The sequence below is a fragment of the Pseudopipra pipra genome, chromosome 22, assembly GCF_036250125.1.
Source record: "Pseudopipra pipra isolate bDixPip1 chromosome 22, bDixPip1.hap1, whole genome shotgun sequence".
NCBI lineage: Eukaryota > Metazoa > Chordata > Aves > Passeriformes > Pipridae > Pseudopipra > Pseudopipra pipra.
The window spans coordinates 1,909,585-1,929,636 of record NC_087570.1 but is presented as its reverse complement, the minus strand read 5'-3'; the positions used below and the strand labels follow the sequence as shown (position 1 = coordinate 1,929,636).

Here is a 20,052-nt window from a genome sequence, read left to right as displayed (position 1 = left end):
CTCAGACCAGCCCCAAATAGCTGCCAGTACTCGGGGGGAAAAAAGAAAAAGGGGAAAAAATAATTAAAGCCTTTATTTCAGAAAATTCGGGGAAGAAACAAAATATTAACAAATCTGGAAACCTTGAAAGACCTTGCAAAACCCAAATTCAGCAAGGCAGGTTCACATTCAAAGTCCCAAAGTGGAACCAGTGTCTCAGAGGAACAGTGCATTTCTGTCTCCTCCAGAACTGTTACAGAACACGAATAATTCACCCTAAAAGTTGATTCCTCAATATGCCAGAGGTTATTACCACACAGTACCTACTGAAAATTCACCAAACTGGCTGTCCACTTCTGCTTGCATGCCCAGATTTTCCAAGGCCTGGGGAGCCATCCCTTGAAAAGAAACCTTTTGGATAGTTTGCCACTCTCTCAAAGCAGATCCTCCCGGGCAGAGAACAGTGCTGGGCTGGGGCAGGACAAGGCCTGCAATGAACAGCTCTGAGGTGAAGTGGCCCTGTGGCTCCTTGTGCCACCAGCCCTGGCCACCCCCAGCTGCCCCCATGGCACACAGCCCCCCGTGCTGCCAAAACACCCTCCTTCCCTGGGGCTAATCCCGTGACCTACATCCAAGACAGGATCATCCTCCTGCAACGTTTGAGTAAAAATCTGGGCTGTGACAGGTCACTTCATTAATCCTCCCGAAATGCATCTGCGAGCCATGTGTGTTACTGGTAAAAAAAAATCATCTTAATTCTAGGCACAGCAGAGAATTTCTGTAAAAAAATAAAAGAACTGATATTACAAGTTTAACAGATGCCTAAAGCCAAATGCTTAAAATAACATCTTTTAAAAGGAAGGGTCTTAAAAGATCTTTGAAGTAGTTCAGGAATATTAATAACTGTTGGTGCTTCGGCGACCCAAGTCCAAAGATTTCCTAACTACATCCCTTCTTTTCTGCCTTGCTCTGAAAGAAATTCCCATTTAAGAGCATTTCAACACTTCCTGGTAAGTGGAAGGCATGGGAAGCTAACTTATTTTAAGAACAAAAATTACTGGCATTTAGTGTAAGTTTTCAATGAACTTCTATTTATTAAATCAAAATAAGGCAATATTCTGGGGTTTACTCCTTTGTTCTAATTTATCTATATGCAATTGCTCCTTCTGAAGAACAACACATCTAGTGATAACCTCATCAATTTTATCCAACTTGCCAGGGATGTTTTTGTCTTCTTTCCTGACCTTACAATAAAAAAACCAAAAAAAACCCAAAAAAATCCTCCTGACAAAACAACCACAGTAAGTCATAAAAACTTAGAAACCTGCTTGTGCATAAATTTCTAGGTACATTTATCAAAAAAATACACCCTAAAGGATCCCCTTCTCCAAAGCCAAGCAGTTTTGCTGTCACATACTACGAGACATCTCCCTTCAGACTGGAAAACAAAAGGCAGCTCTGAAGGAGAATATATTACTATTAATTAACCAACAGAGAAATGACTAAGCATTTATTACTAGATGCTTCTATCTGCAGAGCCCCACAGTAACTCAACAGTTGTTTCTGCCCCCCACTGTCATTTTTCACTGCTTCCTTCAACTCTTCTACCCTTAAGCTCCAGTTCTGACTGACGTTGTCACTCCATCTGCAGAGCCACCAAAGGGGGTGTTTACCCAAGCAGGGCAGAGCACACACCCACAGGAATATTGCAGTCTCCCTTTAATAATTAATAATTCAAGCCAGGCTGGGATATTGCTGGGCTATCACAGAGCAGGGCCACAGGATCAGGATATTATCCCTTCAGAGAAGGGGGGATCTCTCCTGTCTCTCAGCTCAATCTGTAGGTTTAGGGGAGTTCACAGGGCAGGCTGTGCAGAGCACACTTCCTCCTAGAAGCTGGAAATGGAAGCTCCCACATCATCCCCCTGTGACAAATCAGTGACAGAACCATTACACAGCAAATGAAAACAGTCACACACCTAAATACACAGACTTGTTCCTTTTTAGTACGAATCAACATTAAAACCACATTTATTCAGGTATCAAACCCAGTCTGTAATCCACAATTTAACAACGTGCTTACAGTGCGCTGCAATCCTATTAAGAAACATAATTCTTGACAATTCCCATTAAGTTTCCAAATACTGCCTTGTAAAAGTCACTTTTGGGCAAAACAATTCTCCAGCAGGTCTACAGTTCATTTTCTGTGTTTGAATATGCTCAGGAGTCCTCCCAAAGGTTGCTGTCTCTCTCTCTCTCTCTCTCTCTCTCTCTCTCTCTCCCCTGAGGATGTTGTGCTCCAGCTCTCCCCAGTATGTCCCAGTGGGACTGGATCCCACTGCTCCCAGTCCTCGGGCACAGGGATGGAGAGATGCAAAACTTGGCACAGAGGCAGGTGATTACACCACCCCCTGCTCCCAAAATCCACCAGATTACAAGGAAATCCATCAGGTGGATCAACTGCCACTGTCAGGGATTAAAGTGGGAGGGAACAAGTAGGTTCCAGCAGCCTGGAAGGGATTTTCTCTCAGCTCTTGCCAACACATCTGTCTTGCCTTGATCTTCACCTTGTTAAAAATCACGTGTTGGTTCGATCTCACCAGCACAGTGACATCAGCAGGTACATTGAGATCTTCACTACAATATTTATTGTATTAGAGGAGGAAATGGGCGATGTGATCACCTATTTACAGCACAAAAACCAGAAACAAAAACAGCGAAATAAACACTGAAACACTACTAAGAAAAAATTGGTGAGGCTCTGTGCATAAGCACAGAAAATTAGCACAAATTCCCATTATTGTTTTATATTTCCATAAATTGTAGCCTGACTATTTCAGCAACAGAGGCTGAATCACCCGTTTTGTTCCACGTATGCCAGCTAGTAAAGAGTCAACTGAGTCAAGGGAGGATCAGCTGCTTCCCTAAGGAAAAACAGCACCAACTTCCAGAATGCTACAGTTAGCACTGATGCTTTACACATCCTTCTAAGTAAAACCATTTAAAAATAGGAAGAAGCTGCCAATCAAACCAACACACCCTTGCTCTTGAGCTAAGGGAGGCGTTTTCAGCTACAAGGTGATCTTTTCTGGACCACTTTGCCTCCCAGCAGCATCTCCCTGGCCCCAGCACGTAGGCCCAGCGAGGAGCTCACGTGCTGCCATGTCTCACTGCACCTCCAAACACTAATGAGAAACACTGTGTGCTTCCAGAGGCAGCCAGACAGCCTGTGCTCCAGCAAACCTTAACTGGGCTGTGCCATACGGATCAGGAGTTCCACCCAAAATGCCTTTCATGGTTAGGACTGAATCTCCAAAGCACTTCAGTAACGTGGCTTCTTCCCTCTGCTCTGGCTTGGAGCAACTCAGTGAAAGAAAACAAGCTTTTACTGTATTTATGAAGTAAAAATAAAAAAAAATCCAACAGAAGCAACAAAGGTAACCCCATCTTAGAGCCAGGCTGGACACGACTTCATAAATACCTTCTCAGCACAGCTGCTGTCACATCTGCCCCAACAAAAACAGGGAGTTAAGACACTGGAACAAACCATCTGCTCCTTTGTGCCTCTGCTACACAGGCTGCACAAAGCCTCAGAGATCATCCAAAGGAAAAATATTCACTCTTTACTACTGTGTTAGAGATCTTTATCCAAGCTTCAGCTAACTAATAAACAGAATACATTTAATTCACTGAAATAAGAATGTAGGGGTTCAAACAGCACACTGATCTTCAGTGAGAGATTAACAGAGCACTGTTAGAATAAGTTAAGCTACACCACGAAACAGCTGCTTCCCAGCACCAGTCTGAAGATAAAAAGCATTTCAGTGGACCTTAAAAATCAACAAAATGTATTATATGCATATAGCAGATAAAAGATACTCAGCAGAGATTAAAATATGGCATGAATTCTCTAATCTTTTCACCCAAAATAGACTGAGCAATACTTTGTTCTCTAGCCCCACAATCAACATAGCCCATCTTTAATCAATGTGCAAGCAGCTCCATTAGTTTTGATAGCAATGATTTATACCCCAGCAGCTCATTGATTTCTCCCAGCAATTGCTGTATTTTGATATGTACTGTTTGTACAAAATAAGGTACAGAAGAACAAGAAAAGCAAGGGTGAGAGTGAGAAGTCGAGTAGCACAGGAGCCCTTGGAGCCATCAGGGTGAGCAGTGGGGTTTGGGAACAGAGGGGGCAACAATGGCCAGTGCTGGCAGGGAGGGGCAGCCCAGGGCACAGCACAGAGGCACAGCAGGAAAGAAACCCTCCCTTTCCCCCTGGATGTTCCCCCAGAGGACTGCACTGACCCTCCTAAAGCCTCTGGCAATAATCTTTGAGTGTCACCTCCTCAGGTGATCAAAACACAGAGGAAACATGCTAAATAGAAAAAAAATTAAATGGCAGCAGGGGTAAGAGCCAGGGTGGGAATGAACTAAGGAAGATAAAACTGAACCCATCAGAAAGCAATCCCATGTGTTTTATGGACAGGAATCCATGCAAAGTGAAGGTAAGAAGGCCAAGTGTGTTTAACCAAAGCAGCAGCCTGGCTGACCTTCCAGGTCAGCTGAAACCTGCAACTGCTGAGGCTCTGCCCTGGATTAAGCCAGCACAGCCCCTCCACCAAGCACCACTCCAGGGGTTTTTGGAGCCCCTAAACACTCCCACCTGGGAAATACTGAGCCCAGGCAGGTTCTGCACAAGTTCCACCTCCCCCACACCAGCACTGAATCTTTTTGTAGGGCAAACCAAAGTATTTCCTGAAATGCTGAAGCTTCACTATTGTCTATAGTCAGAAGAATAACGAATTGAAGCCAAACTGACCAATCTGACCTCACTGTCCAAAGCTTCAATGGTATTTGAGTTTTCATACCTGAAAAAACACGTCCCCAGCTTCTCCAGGCATCTCTTGAAGACCCACTACTCTGCCAAGATTTTAAATCTGTTCAATTGTTCGTGTTCAATCCTACTTTCTGTGAGTGCTCTCCAGCACTTTAACCCCAGCACTGCACAGTAACTTGCACAGATAATATCTGACAGCTGCAGTGAAACCCAGGGCCAGGGAACCTGCAGCACAATTAAACTGCCACGAGCATCAAGCAACCTGTTCTTGATCTTTGTACAGACACCACCTTTGTTACACAGACAGCAGTACCTCCAGTGTCCTGCCACTTCCCAGAGAACGTGCAGCAGGAGTAGCAGACATATGTTCCAGCAAAGACAGCTCCTTAATTAGTGCAGTATCATCTTATTCTGAGCACCCAAGGTTTCAGCAGACTATCACATTTACTTTGCTTTTCTAGACAAACAGTGAAAATTACCACAGCAGCCTCCCAGTATGTTTGTTAGGCTATCTGAAAAAAAAAAAATAAAATTAAAATATAGTTCTGGGAACTAATAAAATCCAAGAGGGTCACAAACAGGTTTCTTCTCAGCATCCTGACGCACACAGGCCTGCTTTGTTTAGCACTCTTCCTTCATTTACTAGAAACAAAACATATACAAAGTTTTGAATTATGCAGTAATAACTCGTGGTATTTTACACACTGAAACCTAAGTTTACTCTTTTTTTTGTTCTGAGATTCGAGCATTGTTATGTTCAACACGTACCCTGAACCACGAGGCAGTAACCAAGAGGTATCAGCTCCAACATCTAACTGAAGTTAAATGGAACAGAACTGCACATACATGACCAAACCACACTCACTGCACTGGGCTTCACCACAAAGATCTTACCAGAAAATATTAGTATTGCACACGTGTCAAACGAAGAAATAAGCTCAGGGGCTCACGGTCAGTGCTGTTCACAGAGTGAACATTTCTGCCTGGCCTTACAGATTTCACTCCTGAAGATAACCCAGCATTAACTTTTAAGATCTCTGCATCAATAAAAGAGGCACATTTATACCATCCTGGGTATGGTTTTAACCTTGCAGCTCTGACCCACCTCCTATCCCTCAATTGTTTCGGTAAATCCCTCAAATCCCTACACAACTCCAACCAGCTGGACTGCATACAGAGCCTTCTGGCTGTAAAAGGGTGGCCAGGGCAGCCCAATCCCTGCCATTCCAGATGAAAGCCATATTTCCCACAAAGTACAGGAGGGCAGCAACACCTCAGGCAGTAGCTTGCAAGGCACAACATCTGGACAGACACAGGCATGGCCCATGATCCCCAAAACCATTCATCAGCTCCACAGCCTGCCCTGTAACCCTCAGGAAAAGGAAATCTGGGAAAACATCCCCTGTGTTAGCACAGGTGGGAATGAGAGAGTCCTCACAGGAAGGCACAGGCCATTAACACTGGGCATGTGTATCCCAGTTTCCATGGAAGTCAAAAACTCCAAATCTGAAGTGCACAATTTCTGTCAGAGCAAGTGCTGGAAATTCAGCATTTCACAGAAACAAAACAAAACCCACTCAGCTTGTCAAGTAACTTCGTGGTTCTGCAAGTAATTTTAGATAACCTCTACTTATTGACAGATTTTAATAAACCCTGAAATGTCAGGATAAACACAAAGCACATGTTCCTGAAAACACTTTTAAGATGGTTCCCTAAATCTAGGCCAAGACAGGCGAGGCCGGAAAAGCAGTGAGAAAATAGAGATGTACAGAATTAACAGCCCACCTGTAGTAGCTAAGCAGGAACACTCTTTATTTCTTACAAACAGAGAAAATAAGCTGGATCAGCTGCAGTAATTAAGGTCACTGTGACAGAAGAGAAAACAAGGCATCACTTTCCTGTCAGTGATGGCAACTGTGGGGGTTGGCCTTTCTCAAAGGCACACAGAAAGCCTTGCAAAATATCTTAATTTAGTCCCCCATACTCAACACAGTTGGATTCTGTACTAAAGATGAGGAAAATCATCACTGACACCTGACCTGGTAAAATATTCCCACCTCCTTTGACACACAGCTCGCAGGAGTTTGGATGGAGCTCTGAGTTTCCAGAGAGAAGTATTTTGGTTTTACTTTTCCCCCCCCTTCCTTTGCTGAGGGAAAAAAAGAGTGAGCTGAAAATAGTGACAAAAATCTATACATAGCTTTTAATATAGGACCATGTTACATAAAGCTACAAAAAAAAATTATCTAATCTATCTAATTACAGATAATTAATATTTTCTTTTTTGGGGGGGAGGGCTGGCAGGCATTGCTGCGGTTTTCAAGAAGGCATAAAAAATATTCTCATCTGAGAAAAACACAATGAACAGAACTGGCATGAAATTTTATACAAACCTTCCTCAGATCAAGGTAGAAATGCAGAAAAGAAATATTTGGTTATCCCCAGTTCGATTAATCCTTATAACATCTGGAAGGTGTTTCTCCTCTCCACACAGAACCTTTGGAAACTGCAGTGATTTGACAAAGCTGAAATTCCACCTCACAAATTATACATATTTTTAATGAAGCAGTTTCAGGCAATGAACTACATTTCACATTAAAACAGCAACTAGATTTTTAATCACTCCCTTTCCCTTCACTGTGTTATCTGCTGCTAATTTTTCCCACACCAAGTTCTAAATGCAATCTATGAAAATAAAGATTTAGCCTATCTTTACCATCTTCAGTTATAGAGCCACCTTATATCTTATCTCCTTTAAGCTCCCTCAGATCACCTTCCTCAGGTCTTCAGCCTCATTTTCACTCATCCATTATTAGGATTCCAAAATAGACATGGCACAGGAAGATCAAATTTTAACCCTTCAGTGCCACCAAATAAGAAATAACTACAGCTCTTCCCTTAATTAGCATATGGCAAGTGACAAAAAATATCTTGTTTTCAACAATTCTTAATTACCACAGAATATGTGACAGAGGGGATCCTATTGAATAATCCAAGGCCAGGCATCCTAAACATCTCCAGCACCTTCTAAAGCATTTCTATTTTAAACCTGCTGGAGGTATTGGTATTTTATTTCAACAAGACTTCAATCCAGCAATACCTCAACAATCTGCTTTGTAACTGCTTTCTCAAGCCTTTATTCCTGTGTCCTCTCACCCTCCTCAGTGAACTAAAACATCAATAACCAGGTCAATGTGGAACAATTGGATGGATCCTTATTTTCCACCACTTAAGGCCAAGGCTGAAAATCCTGGAGAGAATTTTAAAAGGATGATTTCCATGGCTCCCCTACAAGTTGCACTTCCATAATGTCCCCAGAAATATATATATTTTTTTTTGGCTAACACGTAAAAGACTTCCCATGTAGGCATCCAATTGCAGCCCCCCCACTACCCCAGAGTAAGATATTCATAGCAGGAGACACCACAGCCCCGCTCCTTCCAGATGGCACCCAGGAATATTGTCAGCACTCCCTGGCTGGGTTCAAGACAGAAAATTCCTGCATTTCTAAGAATATCCTGGGCAAGGCAAACATCACCCCCTGTAAGCAGGACCCTCCAGGTTCCCAGGGCAGCCTCCCAGACAGGCAGAAATATTCCAGAGGCTGATAAATCATAACAGGTCCTGTGCCACTCCAACAAATGCAATGGGCAAGCCTTTAATACAAACTGGTAAGTCTTACGAGGTATTAATTGCAAAGAACACATTTTAGAAGGCCACCTGTTAAAAAAAACCAACAGGACAAGAAGATCTGATCTTAATGTCCACAAAAATACTTTTAAGTGTTTATTTTTACTCCAAGGCTGATCATCTCCTTTCTCTCTGCTCAGAAATCCTCCAGTGCTTTAATAAAAATGCAGAATTCTGCCTCAAAACCTATCTCAAGAGTGTCCCTGGTTTTGTAGTAGGAAGCCTTGCACAGTAATTTACGCTGATTATTTTGGCATCCAAAGCAAAGGTACTGCTCATAGCCAGCTCAAAGCTTTTAAAAACCTCTTAATGTTCTGCTCAACTACCAGTTGGCTCAAGTATCTATGGACTGTGCATACATTTGTGTTTGGTGAAAAACAAATCCACGCTCACAGAATCCCCAGCACACTGGACACCCTGTGAAGAAATAATAAATGGAGACACTATGTTAAATAGAAACAGAGGGGCTTGGGGGTATTTTTGTTTTTTATCACGACCTTGGCTAACACTGATTCCAACTTTATCAGTGGGGAGAAAAAAAACATTTTGAATGGAGTATGGAGTCTGCACTTGGAGCATCCAAGAGACTCCCTTCAAAACATGTCCACTTTATCTCCAATCACATGCTTCAGAAACATTTCACTAACACAGCCTGGTCGCTTTCAAGGTTATACTTTCCCCCCCCCGCAGCATAACTGGTAAAATACTGTAAAAAAGGACCCCACCTCTAATTCTGGCACGGCCACGGGCACTGGAGACTCCAAAGGCAACTCACCCAAGCCCAGCTCAACCACCTGAAGGCACAGTGCCCACCTCCCCCCGGCGGGACGGCGGCAGCGCTAACTCCCGGAGCAATACGTTGTGCCATATGGCTCCAAAATGGATATGAAAATTGAGAATATCAATTACCAATCCACTAATGCCGAGAGCCAAAAGCCACGGACAGTAAGAATTTAATCCAATTCAGCGCCCGGGACGTGAGCCGGGCCCGACGCGCGGGAGGCGAATCCAGCGGCGGCTTCGCGGAGCGCAAACAACCCCCAGCTTTTTATGGCAGGAACCATAAAAGCAGCTCAACCTAACACTGGCTCAACATCCCTCCCCACGGCCCCAGGGACCTCGCAGGGACCCACAACAGCAACGCCAGTTTCAGAGGAATCGGCATCTGGGCTCGCAGGGATTGAGAAATCATAACTAAGTGACTGTTTAAGAAGAAACTGTTTGGTTGTTTTCCACATGAGCAAACCTAAGGCTCCAGAGCACCAGGAAGTTGTTACACAGCTGCAGCCAACATCTTGCTTAATGTCAGGAAAAGGTACCCTACAAACACAAGATATATATATTTCTACTGCAATTAAATTAATCGCATTAGTTGAAGGATTTTCTTATTCTAAGTAAACTAGTTTAATGGTTCTAGTTTTAAAATTCTTCATAGCTGTGGAGTGTTTCTTCTTGGATGGTATTAAGGGTTCCTTCTTGGATGGTATTAAGGGTTCCTTCTTGGGTGATATTAAGGGTTCCTTCTTGGGTGATATTAAGGGTTCCTTCTTGGATGATATTAAGGGTTCCTTCTTGGATGATATTAAGGGTTCCTTCTTGGGTGATATTAAGGGTTTCTTCTTGGATGGTATTAAGAATAAGGCTCCACAAAATTCTACACACTCCCTAATTGTACAAAACTTCATTGATTACTTACACAAAGAAGAATTCTCATTAAGTCCAAATACATCATTTTCGGATTTCCATGAGGCATGGAGGTGATTTAAAAACTGTTCTGCTAAGGTTGCCTGTGGAATTTTAATTTACCATGTTGTCAAAGATTTCATGGTAGGATGCTTGCTACGTACTGACTGAGCAGCTGCAAGGACTCAACAAGGATAAATGTAATTTATCTTACCCAAAACAGAATCCCACTTCACTCTGCTCCTTTCTGATCCTGTACTGAAAGGCCAAAGGAGCAGTAACAAAAAAAAACTGCACAAAAATTTCGAGTTCAACAGCACATGAACATCAAATGGATGTCTATGTGCACAGTATTCTCATTTAAAAAACTGTTCCTGAAAAACTAGAGGAATAAAATGCACTCAGCTAATTTCAGCTTTTTTTTTTTTTAAATTTAAATTTAAAATAACACCACCACCACCACAAGCCTGAACTGAAAATCAGCTCTTCTGCTTCCCAGCTTCCTTCTGCAGGAACTACAGCTGGGCTACTACAATAAACTAACAAACAACTGATTATACATTAAGTCATAGATAAACAGTACTAAAAAGGTTGATAGTACCAAAGGTTTGGAGGTCATTTGAATACGGGAGACATAACAAGCATTTCTTATTTTTCTTGCTGGGAAGTGTATTGTTTTAAGCCTGAGTCCAGTATATCAAACACTAACCAAGCTATTTTATTTAGGCTACCAAAGCTAAGGAGTTTGGCACTAGAGTGAAATACCACGGAAGTTGCAAATCGAAAGTCCTTTTTTCTTAAAAGATACCGAAAAACACACACAAAAGGCTTTAGAAATTTGCAATGTCATTTTAAAACAGAGCACTTCCCAGACACAGAACTGTTTTAATACCCCCTGAACCTTTCTTATTCTTGCCCATTAAAAGGACAGTCACCTAGAGGATGGCAATAATTCTGGGTCAAAAGCAGCCTTGAGAGCCTCCAGCTCAGCATTCCGGAGCAGGTGGGAGAGTCTCCTTTGTGGCAGAAGGATCCCTGTGTGCACGGGGGCTCCTCTGACAGTCACCTGGCTCACAGAGCCCCAGCCCCAGCACCCGGCCCGCCAGGGCCTTTGGATGCCTGTGCTCCGGGCTTAAAAACTGTTTTTCAGCAACAGGCTTGACAAAAGCCAGGAGCATTTCGATGGCATTAAGCAGGCACCGCGAGGTAGGAACGAGAATCGTGTCACCCCTTTATCCGGCGAGAGCCTCCGTGAACATTTCAATAAAACTATTTACTCCTCCCACCCGGTTCCTATCTGGAGAAGCTCACGAAAAATTAAGGGGAAAAAAAAAAAAAAACCACTCAGATTTCTCGCAGCGATCTTCCCAAAACGCCCTCCCTACCTCCCCCCCTCCAGCCCAGAACAGAAGAAGGCAAAGAGAACGAGAGAGTAAAAATCTAAAACACAATTACGAAATAAGATCCAGTCTGGCAAAGCTGTGGTGAGGAGGAGTTGAAAAATGAGAGCTGCCTTGCTGCAAACGCCATCTTGTTGCAGCTACTGGGCCCAGGCACAGAGAGATCCATTCATTCACAGCGAAAAAGAAAAATCAAACACACACCCTTGGCTAATCTGCAGCCACCAAAACAACTACGCTATTATCGCCCCTTCCCCTTCTCCTCTCCTGAAGCACGCCAGGGAAGGAGAGGAACTCCGAGCCATTGCATTTAGAACGAATTTAGGTATTAGCGGATCGCCTTGGTTTCCTCGCACGCATTTCACAGACACACCGACAGCCTTTTGCCTCGACTCACATCCCTGTGTCCAGATCAGCTTAAAATACGGGATAAAACTCTCACGACTGGGTGTGGATATTCTACGGCAGCAAAACGTGCGATTTTTCAGTCTTAAATCACCTCTCCAAGTTGAGGCAACTGTTCTCAAAAGCTGTTTCAATAATCACTTAAGCCTCACATTTACAGCCCTTTCCTCCTATTTCCTCCTGTGGAGACAATACATAATAACGTGGCAGTCGGCATCCCAGAAAGGATGCCTGCCTTAAAACGACGAGTCCCGACCGTGACTTTGGTAGAGAATAATGAAATATCGCATTCGTTAAAATTTCAGTTCGTCTTCAGCAATGATAAATCGACATCTTACAACCCCTACATCATTCTGATTTTCTCCCGGACAGGATTTTTTTGTTAATAAAACGCCCTGTCTCTCTCGCATTTGCATGCAAGGCTTTACACATCCTCATTCCCTACCAAGCTGTAGGATCAGAACCCCCACACGTTCCATACCCCTTGCGCGGATAAAAAAAATAAAAATAAAAAATTAACGTCGAAAATCCTTACAATAAAAAGCAAGGAACCGAAACGGTATTTTAAACAGCATTTTCCGAGGAGGAAACTCCATCTTCCTATTGTAGCAAACACCCTCCATGATCTTCGTTACCGCTGCTACGGGCACACAAAAATATGCAGCGCCGTAATACACGGGGGGGGGGGGGGGGGGAAACAACAAATATGCGGTCTAAATCCATCCTGGGTTGTGATTTTAGCGAGAACAAACCCTTCCCCACCCCTCCCTCGCCCAGCACACCCAGCAGGAGCCCCATCTGCGAGCCCTGGGCTGGCTCGGGGGGCCGGGAGCTGCCTTACCCTGTTTGTCTCACCCCCGGCTCCTCTTAATCAGTTTTCCACCATTACAGCAGCCACACCATTGCTTCTTTTTTTTTTTTTTTTTTTTTTTTCCCCCCCTTCTCCTTGAATCCCTCTCTCCGAATATTCCCTCTGCCGGCTGGATCGCTCGGGAAACTCGCCTTTTGTGCCTTTATAAGAAAAGACCCCCCACCCTTCCCCTCCCCAAAACCGTCTGGCGGGGACCACCACGGCGTAATTACAATTAAAAATGGAACCCCGCAAGATCCGAGGTCTCCTCCCTTTTCGCCTGGAAGCCTTCGGGAGGCGAATCAGTCCCACCCCCACCTTTTTTTTTTTTTTTTTTTCCCCCCTTCTCCTCCAGCTACAAACACACTTCTTTTTTAGGGGAGGCTGGAGCCCCGGGGAGGGGGGGGCGACTCCCAGCCCCGCCACGGGCGGGGGGCTCGGAGGGAGAAGGCGGCCCAGGGCCCCCTCCCCGGTGCGGCGGCGGAAGGGGAGGCCGGGGGGGAAAAGGAGAGGGAGAAAGGAGAAGTGCGGCAGGAGAAGGAGGAAGCGCGGGGGAGGGGAAGGCGCGGGGCTGAGGGGGAGCCGAGCGAAGATGGCCCCGGGGTGGGGCCGGCCGGGGCTCGGCGGGCGGGAGGCGCCGCTCCGAGGGGACCCCCGCCCTCCTTCCCCCCGCACACACGGTTACCTGCCCCGCCGGCCGATGCTCATGAACCGGGCCGGTCCGTCCGCCGCCCGCGGTCCTGCCCGCGTCCCGCCGGCCTGGGGAAGGGAAGGGAAGGGGGGGCGGAGGAGGAGGCGGCGGAGGAGGAGCGGGGGGAGCCGCCCGCGCTGCGCCCGGCGGGTCCCGGGGAAGGCGGCAGAGCCGGGCGGGAAGGAGGGATCCGCGGCAAGGAAGGGGGGTGTCGCTGGGGCTCGGCTCCTCCTCAGCCCGCTCAGCTCCCCGCAGCCATCGGGCAGCGGCAGCCTGGGCGCGGCGAACCTCCCTCCTCCTCCTCCTCCCTCCGCCCCGCCCGTGCTGCCCGCCCGGGAAACCCCGGCTCGGCTCCCGCCCCGCCCCGGCCCCGCCGCCCCTCTCGCCGAAGCCTCTCACCGGAGGCTCCGCCGGCCCCGCTCAGCCCCCGGCGCGTTCCCTCCAGCCGAGCCTCTCACCGGAGGCTCCGCCGCCTCCACCGGGCACCCGCCCAGCGCGGCCGGGGCGGGCGGTGCGCGCGCTCCCAGGCGCCTCGCGGTGTATGTATGTGTGTGTGTGTGTGTGTATGTGTATGTATGTGTGTGTGTATGTGTGTGTGTGTATGTATGTAAGTGTGTGTGTATGTGTGTGTGTGTGTGCGCGCGCGCTCCCGGCCGGGCAACGCCCTTCGGCCCCTCGGGCGGGGCGGTGGCGGCGGCCGCGCGCGCGCGCTCGCTCTCGCTCTGTCGCGCTCCCGCTTCCCGCCCTGCGCGCGCGCTCCCGCCCCCTCAGCGCGAACAAAGGGCGCGGGCGGGCGGAGCGAGGAGGGTTCGCGGCCGCCCCGCCGGCCCTGCAGGCCGGGAAGGGGAAAAAAAAAAAAAAAAAAAGGCTGCGAGAGCCTCGTGGGTAACGAAAAAAAAAAAAAAAGGCACGGAACTGCCCCGCGGCTGGTGGTGCGGGAGCAGAGGGGCTGGCACGGAGCGCAGGACGGGCACAGACGCGGGGCCCCCTCACCGCGTGGAACGTGAGCGCTCGGGGCTGCCCGGGGTTCCCACAAGGGTGGGAAGGGAGGGCCACAGGCCTTCGAATGCTGCTCACAGAGGGCTGGAGAGCAAGAAATACCTTTGTATCCCATCCCGTGAGGGGAGGCTGTGTGAGTCGGGCCTGTTTAGTCCAGAGAAGAGAAGGCTGAGAGGGGATCTGAGCAGTCCATACAAATATCTCCAAGGCGGGCAGTGCCGGACTCTGTTCAGTGGTGCCCAAGGGCAGCATGAGGAGCAATGGCCATAAACTAAAACACAAACACAACAAGTTCCACCTCAGCACGAGGCAGAACTTCTTTCCATGGAGGTGGCCCCTTCTGGAGACATCCCAAACCCCCCTGGATGTGTCCCCGTGTCCCCTGCTCCAGCTGACCCTGCCTGGGCAGGGGGGTTGGACTGGAGGATCTCCAAAGGTCCCTTCCAACCCCAACTTTTCCACAATTCCGTGATCTTTCCCCCGGGAACTCGACGAGCGGCAATTCCGTAGCTTAGAACTTCTCTTTTCCCAGTGTTGGCAATAAAGGTGCTCTCGCAGCCAAAGCTTCCAGAGCTGCCTTTTCATATTCTCCTCACAACCTCCATCACTGGTCTGGAAGGGTTTGCACGGAAGAGAAAGTAGAAAAAAATTAATTAGCATTAAAAGAAAAATTCAACTTCTGTCTTATAGACTGGGCCTCACATAAACCAGGCAGGAGAGATGTTTCCAGGATGGGATCATTTCACACCAGAACTCATATACTGAAACCCTAATTAATATTGAAAAGTAAGTATTAATACAGTATTGCATCACTTTTCCTCCTCCAACAGGGTAAATCTGGGGGGTTTTTTTCCCCCTTATTTGTTTATACCTTGTTAAAGAGTTGACATTACCTGGCTGCTTCTCCTGCAAACTCTTCCCCCAGAAGATTCTTACTGCTTCAGAATTTAAACCAAACCGTTCCTTGCTGTCATGCTTTCTGAAGGGAGGTGTGGTTACCTGTAATTAGTAAGGGAAAGAGCAGGTTTGCCAATTAAACTGCAGGAAAGTGGGTTGGCTATTATTCAGGTTGTCTGTTATGAAGAACTATTAGATCCTGGTGTGGTTAAACCTTGGTTTTGCAATAATCAAATGTTTGGTTTTAAGTAACATTTATGATGCACCAAAGCTTTAATTTGTCACCCTGAGATTTACAAATAGCAAAACAAGACGTTTCCTGACGTTAGAATAAATTATTCTTGAATTATTGTCCCAAGTTGCTTGTATTCCATCAGTAACTGTGGGGAAATAATTTCTCTTCCACCCCTGAAAGAAATACATGTACATGTGCACTGTGGACAGGAATTATCCCACTAAAATCTGTGGAACCACGTGTATGCAGAGGGGAATGTCAGTGTTCTTGAGGCCAGAGATTCATCCAGCACTCCCAGCTGGAAAACACTGATTAAATCTCAGCGCTGAAGAAACACCACAAGTTAATTAGATATTTGCAAAGTTTTCTAGAGATTTCAAAAGCAGTTACACACAACATTTAAGTCATAAAATCTCAGGGAGATTTATAGGAGGCAAGTTGCATGATTTTTTTTTTTTTAGTTAGAGATTGCTTTTAGGCTTAGCAGAGATTGAAATACCCTCTTGGGAATACACCACAATTTGGGAGGAAAAGAATGACCACTTACTACATCAGGGAAAAAAAATTATATACACAAAGGATTTAAAAAAAAAAGGAAGAGAGGAAGAGAAAAATCCTTGTTTTGCAAAGGAAAATTCATGTGTCTTATCAGATTTTGTGGAAAATCTTTACCTGAAGCTGGATCATACAGAAAAAAAATCCGTGTAGTGAACAAAAATAACATTCTGAGGTTCATAACAAAGAGAAAATCACATTTTGTTACTTCTAGAAAGCGATGGCATTGAGGTTTTGTTACTGGACTAGAAGAATTGCTGGGTGAATTAATTACATTATGAATTATGTAATTATAAAGTATACCATTAAAAACTAATGCATGCTTTTTTCTCATTGCACATTCCTTATCATACAAATACTTACTGCTTTTCTTCCTTGTATTTCCCTTACATGCTTTTAGTAGTGGGACAATTACAGTACCTGAATATGGTTTTTTTTTTAAATAAACCACCCATTCAGACCTTATCCTCTCCTAGGAATCTCTCATTTTCTTGCATCCCAATTTTTATGCATTCTGTGTTTTCTGAGAGCTGACAGGTGTTTCTGCCCACAGGTCTGTGCTCTGCCATGTCCTCAAATCCATGGAATTGGGGTAAGGAAACTGAACCATCCAATGTGTGTCTCCCACACGTCCACAGAGCTAATGCTTCCACCACACCTCTCCTTTTGTGAAAATACAACTGTTGCAACAGTTCCTGTTTGTGATGCAGTGACTCAGTGATATCTTGTTCTCCAGTGAAAATTTTGATTGATACACAGTTATCCTGCTATTATGGAGCGGGATTATGAGGGCTGGAAGTGGTTGTTTACAGAGGGGAGGGTTGTTCCACGTGGGCTGGGTGGGGTTTGCTTTGCAAATCTCACTGGACAAATCAGTTTTGCTGCATTTTAAAATCTGTCAGAAGAACCTCACGTTGCAGTGGTTTGTTCTGATGCCCTCACACAGCCCTGTGCTGTGCATTATCTTTATTTTTTTAATTTCTTTTTAATTTTTAACCTTCCTTTTCTTGCACGTGCACACAGGTCCATAAACTGCCCTGGTTTGTAGTTCAGTGGACAAGTGTGCAGGTCACCAGAAATAAACGGACCTATTCATTGTATGACTTGCTCTGCTTCTGCATGCTACAAAAATATTGCTTGTAACTAAAATTTTAGCTGAAAAGATCTGCTAAAACCTGAAGATCTAAGATAGACAACTGGCTGACAAACCCAAATATTCTGGTTTTTTGTTGGGCCACTTGGTAGCTGGTGTAGCCAAAGCAAATCAAAGCACCTAAAATAAATGTAACTCACAGAATTTCACCAAAGGGTGACATTTCTCAGACCTGGGGCTTCCACACAGGCCAGGACTAGGTCAGCTCACACAAAAATAGCAGTTTTTCTCCTGAAGCTTGGGTGAGATGTACAGAAGCTCTGTGAGCAGGTTGCTCCACAGTTCTCAATTGCAAAATTTCTTGCACCTTTTTCTCAATCAGCTGCTGTTATTAACCCCTTTGTAGGGAGCATCCTGACTGAGGTGAATCTTTAGGCAGTCCCACTTTATAAATTGGTTTTTTGCATGCAAATAGCATTGCTGCCATAAAAAATTTACATATTGTTATTGTATTCCAATGTATTGCATGATTCTTATGGTAACTCAAGATGCTCCTGGTCTCTGAAGGACTGTCAACATTAGGGTGTAAATTATGCTCTGTAAAAAAAGGTGAAAGATCAGCACTTCTCAAGATTGCATAGCTCCTCAGGTGGATTAAGAATACTGCTGAAGTAATAAATAATTATGTTTTTCCTCTTTCTTTCTCTATTTGTGACTTCAGGTAAGTGTCTCTAATAGACTTACTCAAAATAATAATTCCAAGGACCAGCTCATATCCCAGAATCATACCAGCACTGTCTCCCCTTCCATAATAATTTGCCTGCCTGTGTATCCTTTGATTGCTGTGGTGTGCATTCTGGTAAACCTGGAGAGATCCCCAGAGACATTCCCGGGAGTTTGATGTAGTTTGAAGTTCTCCATTTGGTCCCAAAAGCAATGCAGAGCCCTCCTTTCTCCCGACTTTCCACCCAAATTAGATGAAGCTTTTACAATGTTTAAATTTCAGCTTCCTTCCCGAGTCTGTTCAGAACTCTTTTTCTCAACTCTCATTTTGTTTTTCAAACCCTGGTTCAGAACTGCTCCAACCTGCTGTTATTTGCCAGTTCTTTAACAGCTGCATGACAACCATGGCTGCTCCTTCCCGAGGAGGGACCCAGGTAGCAGAATATCAAGATGGTTCATTAAAGGAAATAAATCAGCAAAAGCACACTGAACAGAAATGCTCAGTGAGGGCAGGCAGAGCAAAAAGTAGGAGTAGCTCAGTCTCCTTAGTTACATTCTGCATTCTCACAGTTTCTTTCGGTTTCCCTGTTATTATGGAACAAAAGAGTTATTTTAAACGACTTCTGAGAACATCACATAAAATTAGCAAACTGTTGGAGTCTGAGGAGAACATAACTGACAGCGTTTTAAGGTGAGGGGAACTGGTTCTGGGAGGCTGCATGGAATTCAGGACACAAAGGCAGCAAAGTCCATGCACCTGAGTTCCTAACTAATGATCATCAGGAAGATGATCCTGAACTTCTTACTTGTGAGGATTAGGATGGTTGAGCTCCAGTGGGTTCAAGGACAGTTAGCTCAGAATTGCTGAGAGACTTTGCAAGTCACTCCATGGGAACTGAGGGGCAATGATGTGAAATTATTGAGCCACTAACCCTGGGCAGCTGGTGGAAAGAAGGGAGATGAAATGCTGGGCTTGGTGGAACCTGGATCTGGTGTCCCTTGCAGTCAGCACCAGAATTTTATACTGTGCTGAATTCCTACAGCGTGGTACAAATATGCAGGTTTATGATCAATATGAATATTTGTTCAACAAAATGCAGAACTCTGCTGGGAGCCAGCTCTGTTCTGATTCTTTGTTTGTTCTTCATCTTCTTACCTTGAAACATATACAGGTGACTTAAGGTTGGTCCAAGCCTGTTTGTACACTTCCCAACCACCAATTCTCCTTTTTTTCCCCCTTTTCTTTATGCAAACCCACATTGGGAGGGCCAGAAGAATTGGGGTTTGGGTGGTTTTATTTTCCTACAATCAGAATTGTATCAGAGCTCTCCTCCCCGTGCTGGTTCTTTTAGCACTCAGGTGTGTGTTATGGGTTTACATTTGGTGCTGTACCATTAAATTTGCAAGCTGTAGCTTGGCTTTTAAAAGTGCTCCTGGGAAATAATATGATGGCAACAATAACGTTGTAATAATCTTAGAAATCAGGTTCTACAGTTCTGCAAACACACACATGTGCACCCAGCCACCTGCTCACGTGTAGGTCACCCTTTAAGTCATCTGGTGAGGAACATTTCAGTTGCATGGATGCTGATCAAGCAGTTGGAGTGAAAGCTTAAAGCCTGATATTTCCCCATTTAAAGGGACTTTCCTCAAGGGGTTAATTGTCTTATTGAGCAACTAACAGAAAAACAACTGGCACCCAGGAGATGCTGAGTTCAGAATCCACCCTGAGAATTCAGCCTGGCTCCTGAACCTTCTGTGATGCCAGGCACACCAGAGCAGTGAAGGTGAAACACCTTCAAACACAGGGAGGATTTGCTTACCTAGCTACGTGTCAGATTCCCAGAGAACGTTCTTCCATCCCTGCCAGCAGCTTTGGAAAGCGGGTGTGTGTCCTGGGGAAGCTGCTCCCAAACCCTGGAATTACTGAGGAGAGCACTGCTCTGTGAGAGCCTTACCTGCAGCTGAGGGAGAGAATCCAGGCAACAAAAGCTGCATTCATGAAGCAA

General features: G+C 45.4%; 1 protein-coding gene and 1 long non-coding RNA gene across 6 annotated transcripts in view; one reads left to right on the top strand and one right to left on the bottom strand.

Annotated features, from left to right (window-relative positions):
• Positions 1-14,120, bottom strand: part of GNB1 (G protein subunit beta 1) — a 36,093-nt gene extending 21,973 nt beyond the window's left edge. For 2 of the 5 annotated variants that reach the window (XM_064678994.1, XM_064678998.1), the window contains exon 1: positions 13,536-13,852. The gene's annotated coding sequence lies outside the window, so the exon portion shown is untranslated. Of the gene's footprint in view, positions 1-12,841; positions 12,918-13,535; positions 13,853-13,940 lie in introns of those variants that run through there. The other 3 variants (XM_064678997.1, XM_064678995.1, XM_064678996.1) reach the window with 3 other exon arrangements.
• Positions 14,121-14,283: 163 nt separating this feature from the next.
• Positions 14,284-16,921, top strand: LOC135401825 (uncharacterized). Its single transcript, XR_010424920.1, has 3 exons — positions 14,284-14,544; positions 15,231-15,326; positions 16,781-16,921. It is a non-coding gene; the product is annotated as an uncharacterized LOC135401825 (long non-coding RNA).
• The last annotated feature ends 3,131 nt before the right edge of the window (positions 16,922-20,052 follow it).